This window comes from Seriola lalandi, unplaced genomic scaffold, assembly GCF_002814215.2.
Source record: "Seriola lalandi dorsalis isolate HSWRI2012SDOR001 ecotype SW California unplaced genomic scaffold, Sedor1 jcf7180002054575, whole genome shotgun sequence".
Taxonomy (NCBI): domain Eukaryota; kingdom Metazoa; phylum Chordata; class Actinopteri; order Carangiformes; family Carangidae; genus Seriola; species Seriola lalandi.
The window spans coordinates 988,840-994,770 of record NW_019525128.1 but is presented as its reverse complement, the minus strand read 5'-3'; the positions used below and the strand labels follow the sequence as shown (position 1 = coordinate 994,770).

General features: G+C 42.3%; 1 protein-coding gene and 2 long non-coding RNA genes across 6 annotated transcripts in view; 1 reads left to right on the top strand and 2 right to left on the bottom strand.

The window, feature by feature from the left end:
- LOC111663362 (fibroblast growth factor 12) overlaps positions 1-5,931 on the bottom strand; it is a 72,773-nt gene that overhangs the window by 40,334 nt on the left and 26,508 nt on the right. The window lies entirely within an intron of this gene.
- Positions 68-1,277, top strand: LOC147818491 (uncharacterized). Of its 2 annotated transcripts, none has more exons than XR_015437919.1 (3): positions 68-372; positions 881-1,000; positions 1,173-1,277. It is a non-coding gene; the product is annotated as an uncharacterized LOC147818491 (long non-coding RNA). The 2 variants fall into 2 exon arrangements; XR_015437918.1 differs by having other exon boundaries at positions 71-372; positions 886-1,000; positions 1,173-1,276.
- LOC147818490 (uncharacterized) lies at positions 1,685-3,213 on the bottom strand. Of its 2 annotated transcripts, XR_015437917.1 has the most exons (4): positions 3,082-3,210; positions 2,378-2,447; positions 2,139-2,282; positions 1,685-1,699 (listed from the first exon to the last, which is right to left on the bottom strand). It is a non-coding gene; the product is annotated as an uncharacterized LOC147818490 (long non-coding RNA). The 2 variants fall into 2 exon arrangements; XR_015437916.1 differs by lacking the exon at positions 1,685-1,699 and having other exon boundaries at positions 2,071-2,282; positions 3,082-3,213.

Genomic DNA, 5,931 nt, shown 5'->3' with positions numbered 1-5,931 from the left:
GTGTGTGTTCCGCCCTCTGAGTCCGTGTTGCAGACGGTATCGTTACTTCCCTCGCGAACACCGGCTTTCGGTAGAACAATGTCGAAGGTACGAGCGAAACACAGTAGTTGCTTTGTTGTTGGCTGCACAAACCAACACAGAAGTCTTTTTTTAATCCCTACGCCCGAGGATCTGAAGACCCAGTGGATTAATTTTATTTTTGATGGAAATGTTCCCGCTCCAACTCCGAAAGTGTTGTACGTGTGTGCTAACCATTTCACCTCGGACTGCTTTCTCAACGAGGGCCAGTACAATGCAGGATTTCCTACAAGTCTCAAGATAAAGCTTGGATCAGTACCGACTGTCCGTGACCCAACTTTGAACTTGGGAGCTGTAAGTTTTACATTTTTATGTTGCTTTACTGTTTGTTCACGAGAGCCTGTTGCGTGTGTTGTTAGCATGGCAGCTAATGTGGCTAACGTTTAGCATCGTCTACACGCAGCCGGGTATAGCCGGTTGCGCGTCTGTAAAGTCAAGCCGGTAAAATTCAGACTAAAAATAGGCTCTGTAGTGATTAGCATAGGTGTCCGGGCTTGTTTATTAGTGCTGTGAAAGTTATTATTGAGAGTCATGCCTTATGATGGCCGTTTTAACGTTTATATCATGTTTACAGATACAGTGTCTGTAGGGAATATCTAGATAAGCGCAGTGTTAAGGGGATATGTCCAAGGGGATAGTCTATAATACACATTTTTTGCATTTTGCACATATAGTGAGCTATTTGCAGTATTTAGAAGCTATTGACAACCCAGTTTACACATAATTGAGTGCATTTGTTGTTATCATTTTTTCACTGCTTGCAGCTGTTGCCATAACTACTGCCTCTGTTTCCTCTGTTCAGGCCAGCACATCAAGTGCATCTATACAGCTTCCTGCAACAAGGGATGTTGCATGCCAGACTGACCCACTGTAGGCACACAGTTATCCTTGAAGACTCTTCAGCCTCACATCAGAAGTACAGGTCTGTAGCCATCTGAAGTGCATCTACTTTTGATAAACCTAACAGTCATTTATCAGTCTTGGAATAATGTGCAGGTAAATGAAGCTGTGGTTACTTAGAACTTGTGAGAGTGTGTAGGCTAAGGTTTATGTCAATATTAACGTCTTTGATTTTCTCCTTACTGTACCTCCAGACTCTACCTGGCTGCCATGTACTACAATGAAAATGCTGACCGACCACAAGCCCAAACAAAAGAAGGTGAACCACTGTTCAAGGTCCAATTTCTTATGTTATATTATTTTATTTTTCAACCAAAAAATGTTTTGTACACATTGTATTGCACGTATAATGTTATGACAGTTCCATCAACAACAAAATACAGTAAAGAAAATGTCAGGAGGTAGTTAGAAACAGACTTTCAGTCATTGTTTTGTAAAAAAAAAAAAATAAGTGAAAAATGTAAACAAAATCTTACAGGGAATGTGGTGGACCTCATATTTGAAAAGTTGACCTGGGACCATACACAGAAGCTGCTTTGGCCATCCCCATCCCAGAGGACCTCACTGCACAGTTCGAGCGGCCTGAGAAGGAGGAGGTCATATCCAGCTCTGTGTCCCGGTTCTATCATGGGGCAGTGTAAAACCCACCTACTGGCCTGTGGCGTCAGGAAACACAGCATGGATGTGTAGGACCACGCAGGCTGGAATGACGACCCAGATTCTGCGACCAAGGAAGCCCCAGCACCAGCTCACAAAGCTCCTATAGGCTAGATACCTGTACTGACTAAAACAACTGGACAGGGCATTTAGTCTTGCAAACATATATCTATAATGTGTCTCACAATTTTTTTTTATGGATCCAGTGAATGCTACAGCTTTTTTTATTATCACTGATTATAAGTGGCTCATTTGATGTAAATAAATGCTTGATTGTTACTAAAGAAATGACTCCTCTGAATTCATATATTATATGCACATTATCTGCTGATAGAAGAACTTTACAAATCAAAGAGCAGCTAAACTAATTTATTTGAGGGTGTGTTACTCTATTTGTGGTGTGTTATTACCATTGTAAAATTATGTGCACTGAAGTAAAACAAGACTGCCTAACATCTTTTATTTAGATTGAAACTATGTTTTTACAAAGAAGCAAATCATACTGGTGTATTCCTCTCAACCGTAAAGGACCATAGTCAGTGCTGTACATGTTGCAGGCAGAACACATTGAGGCAGAGCGGCTCCAACCCAGGAGGGTCTACCTTACATGGTAAATCTTCATCGATCTCCCACAGCCGTCTGGTAACCTACAGTGAATTGCAAATGGTAAATGCTATGGTTTATTATTAATGTAATGTAATCAAAACAAATTAGTGATTAGTTTGTCCAGTGAGAATGTTACCTGTGGTATCTCCTAGCAGCAGATATTCTCAGCTTCTGTGGGCATGGTTGCACAGTTTCCACAGGAGCACCTGTCCAAAATATAGAGAAAAATGGTAACATTCACCAAAATATAAAGCTAATATATATTCAAAAACTGCCAGACAGTGGAGCTAAGGTGGGTAAGAAGTAAGCTTGGCTACATATCAAGTGCATATAACATAGGTAATTTATAACATGTCACTTATTGCATATAATGTGGAGCTTGACAACAGTGTAGTGTAGAAAACTGCACAGTTTAGTCTTTGACTAAAGATTACTGTTGCTGTCAGACATGTTTATGCTGATTTACAGCTTTTATTGTAATACACAAAATAAATTTACTACATAAAGGAAGATGTCATGATGAGCATCTCTGCTCAAAACATGGAGAAAAATGATTTACTTTGTCAGCATCTATTACAATATCTGACTAGTACTAACATTGAACACCTGTAGCAGTCTACATACAACAAACATTTTCAGACTGTAAAAGTATGTCTAAGGAGGCATGACAGATAACTACATTACACAATTCACAATAGTGCTTATTTACCAAAAGAGCTCCCAGTAATGACGAGACAGTAACAGTTAGCATTAGCTACCTAGCTACATGTTAGTAACTGTGCCAGCACTCATTACCAAACTGAAAATGTAATGTCAAAATACAAAAAATTGGTTACCAACCATTCAGAAACGTCCTGCTGCAGTTGTAGAGTTTGAACTTCTTCAGCAGCCTCTCCCTCTGGCTCAGATTCTGGATAAAAGTCATGTGGTTGAACCAAATCGCTACCGATGCCGGTCACTGTAAACATTAGAGCACGGTGCCAGAAGCCCGAACGGCATCCCCTTCCAAAGAGGGGCGTGGTCAGGCACAGCTCATTTGCATTTAAAGCTACAGACACAGAAACAGCCTGTTCTGAACAGGGCTGAAAAAGAGAGGTTTACAGGAATGCTGAAATATAGGATCGGAGTGGATTTTTTAGCAAGAAGCTTCAAAGACATGTTTTGGGGACCTCTGAGACTTATTCAAACTTGTTGAAAAGGAGCATAATATGTCCCCTTTAAAGTCCGCTGTATACAGGTTGAACAGGAACAGAGCCAGAACAGTCCCCTGTGGAGCCCCAATGCTGCTCATCACTGTCCCTGAGACACAGTTACCCAGCCTGACATACAGTTGTCAGGTAATCCACAATCCAGGACGTGAAGCAGGGATCCACCCCCATCCCTCCCAGCTTGTCTTTAAGAATGGGGGGTTGGATGATGTTAAATGCACTTGAGAAATCAAAGAACATAATATTCATGTAACTACCTGGCTCATCCAAGTACGAATGGGCCAGGTGGAGCATGTGAAGGACAGCATCATCCACTCCAACATGTTCCTTGTAGGCAAATTGTAGGGGGTCTAGTGCTTGTTCAACCTGTGGCCTCAGAAGGTGGAGAAGCAGCAGCTCCAGGGTCTTCATGATGTGTGTTGTGAGGGCCACCGGTCTGTCCTCATTTATCTCAGCCAGTCGTCCTACTTTAGGGACCGGAACAAGACATGATGTTTTCCACAGGACTGAGACCCTCCCTGTTTGTAGGATGAAGTTAAAGATCCTCTGGAGAGGCTCAGCCAGCTGGGCTGCTCAGTCCTTTAATAGCCTCGGACACACAGCATCTGGACCTGGTGCCTTTCCAGGACGTAGCCTCTGGAGCTCCGCCCTCACCTCCTCGGGTGTAAAGAACAGGAGGCTTGACCCCAGTGTGGAGGGAGATGCAGCTGCAGTGTCAGGTTGTGGAGGAGATGCTGTAGGAGAAGCTGCAGCTGAAGCAGTGGGAGAGAGAACAGGTGAGCCTGTGTCACATTGGCCTTGTCCACATCACCTGATGTTGCCTGGCTGTTCTTCTCTTTATGGCCAGTGATGGTCCTCATCCCCTTCCACATCTCTCTGGTGTTGTTGTGCTGCAGCTTCCTCTCTACTTTCTTTTTGTCGTCCTCCTTCTCCTGCTTTAATCTCCTCTTCAGCTCATGTTGCACACACCTGAGCTCCTCCCTGTCTCCATCCCTGAAGGCCTCCTTTTTCTGCTTGAGGAGGGTCTTGATGTCACTGGTGATCCAGGGTTTGTTGTTTGGAAAGCAGTGTACAGTTCTTGCTGGTATTACAGTGTCCATACAAAAGTTAATGTAGTCTGTGGTACATTCAACCATTCTATCAAGGTCAGGGTCCTTGCTTTTATCATTTTCCTGTGACTCCAACAGGACATTCCAATCTGCACTCAAAACAGTCTTTTAGAGACTCACTGGCCTCTGGGGTCCAGTTCCTGAATGAGCGGGTGGTTGCAGCCTGTCTCAGTACACAGGCTTGTAGGAAGGCTGATGATGATGTCACAGTCACAGAGTGTTTCTATGGAGAGTCACATGATGTGCTGATGATGATGTCACAGTCACAGAGTGTTTCTATGGAGAGTCACATGATGTTAACCACTGTCCACTGTAAAGGTGGATATACGAGGTGCTGAAGGAGCTGAGGAAACCCACAGCTGCTCAGACAGAAATACATGATACTGTAAATATAACTGAGACATCACTGTCAAGGTCACACACACACACACACACACACACACGCACACATACACACACAAACACACACGCAGACACACACACACACACACACACACACACAAGGTAATTTTAGATGTACGTTCTGTTTCTGTCTCTGGTTAAAAATGTTGTTCTCTATGTTTTTGAATTGAGGACACTCCACGATCTGACCCTCTAAACATACTCAGCTTTTCTTGTTCACAGCTGATCTACTAATATTATTTTATTATATTATGATTATTAATATTCTATTTATTGATGATCATCAGTTCCAATAGTTTCTGGTGGTTTGTTAACATGTAATACAGAAGAAAACGTGAAAAGTGGTTATGGAAGGCTGGAGTCTCACTGCTCAGCTCATCAACCAGTCACGTCTGGTCAGTCACCACATTACATACGATGGGAAATATATTATTGAGCCCAAGCCCAAACACGTGTGTACAAAGTGTATGAGAACTGTGACTTGTGTTTGAATGAAGAATCACACTTTATGCCTGTCAGGGACTGAGCAGATAGACTATAGAGACACAGGTCTTTAGAAAAATAATATCCATTTTTTTTATTTACAAAAAGGAAACGCAATGACAAATAATGCTTCAAACTATAATTCTGGGCCCATGAAAAGGTCAATGCAACAGAACTAAACTTAAGCACTAACTGAAACAAACTTAACAGCACAAAACTGACCTCCTGACTGAAACATAGGGGAGACATATATAGTGACTGATCAGGCCATTCAGACACATAGGGGACAGACCAAAACATAACTATTTAAGCAAACTACAATAAGGACAAAACATGTCAGCATAATGGTACCCCATATTAATTGAGAAAAAATAATAAACAAATAAACTCAACAGAATTGTCAAAGTATTAATACCAAAAACCCAAACTAATAAAGACACTGCCCCTTCCAACGATGCTGGAGAAACAGCAGGCTTGATGGAAGTGGG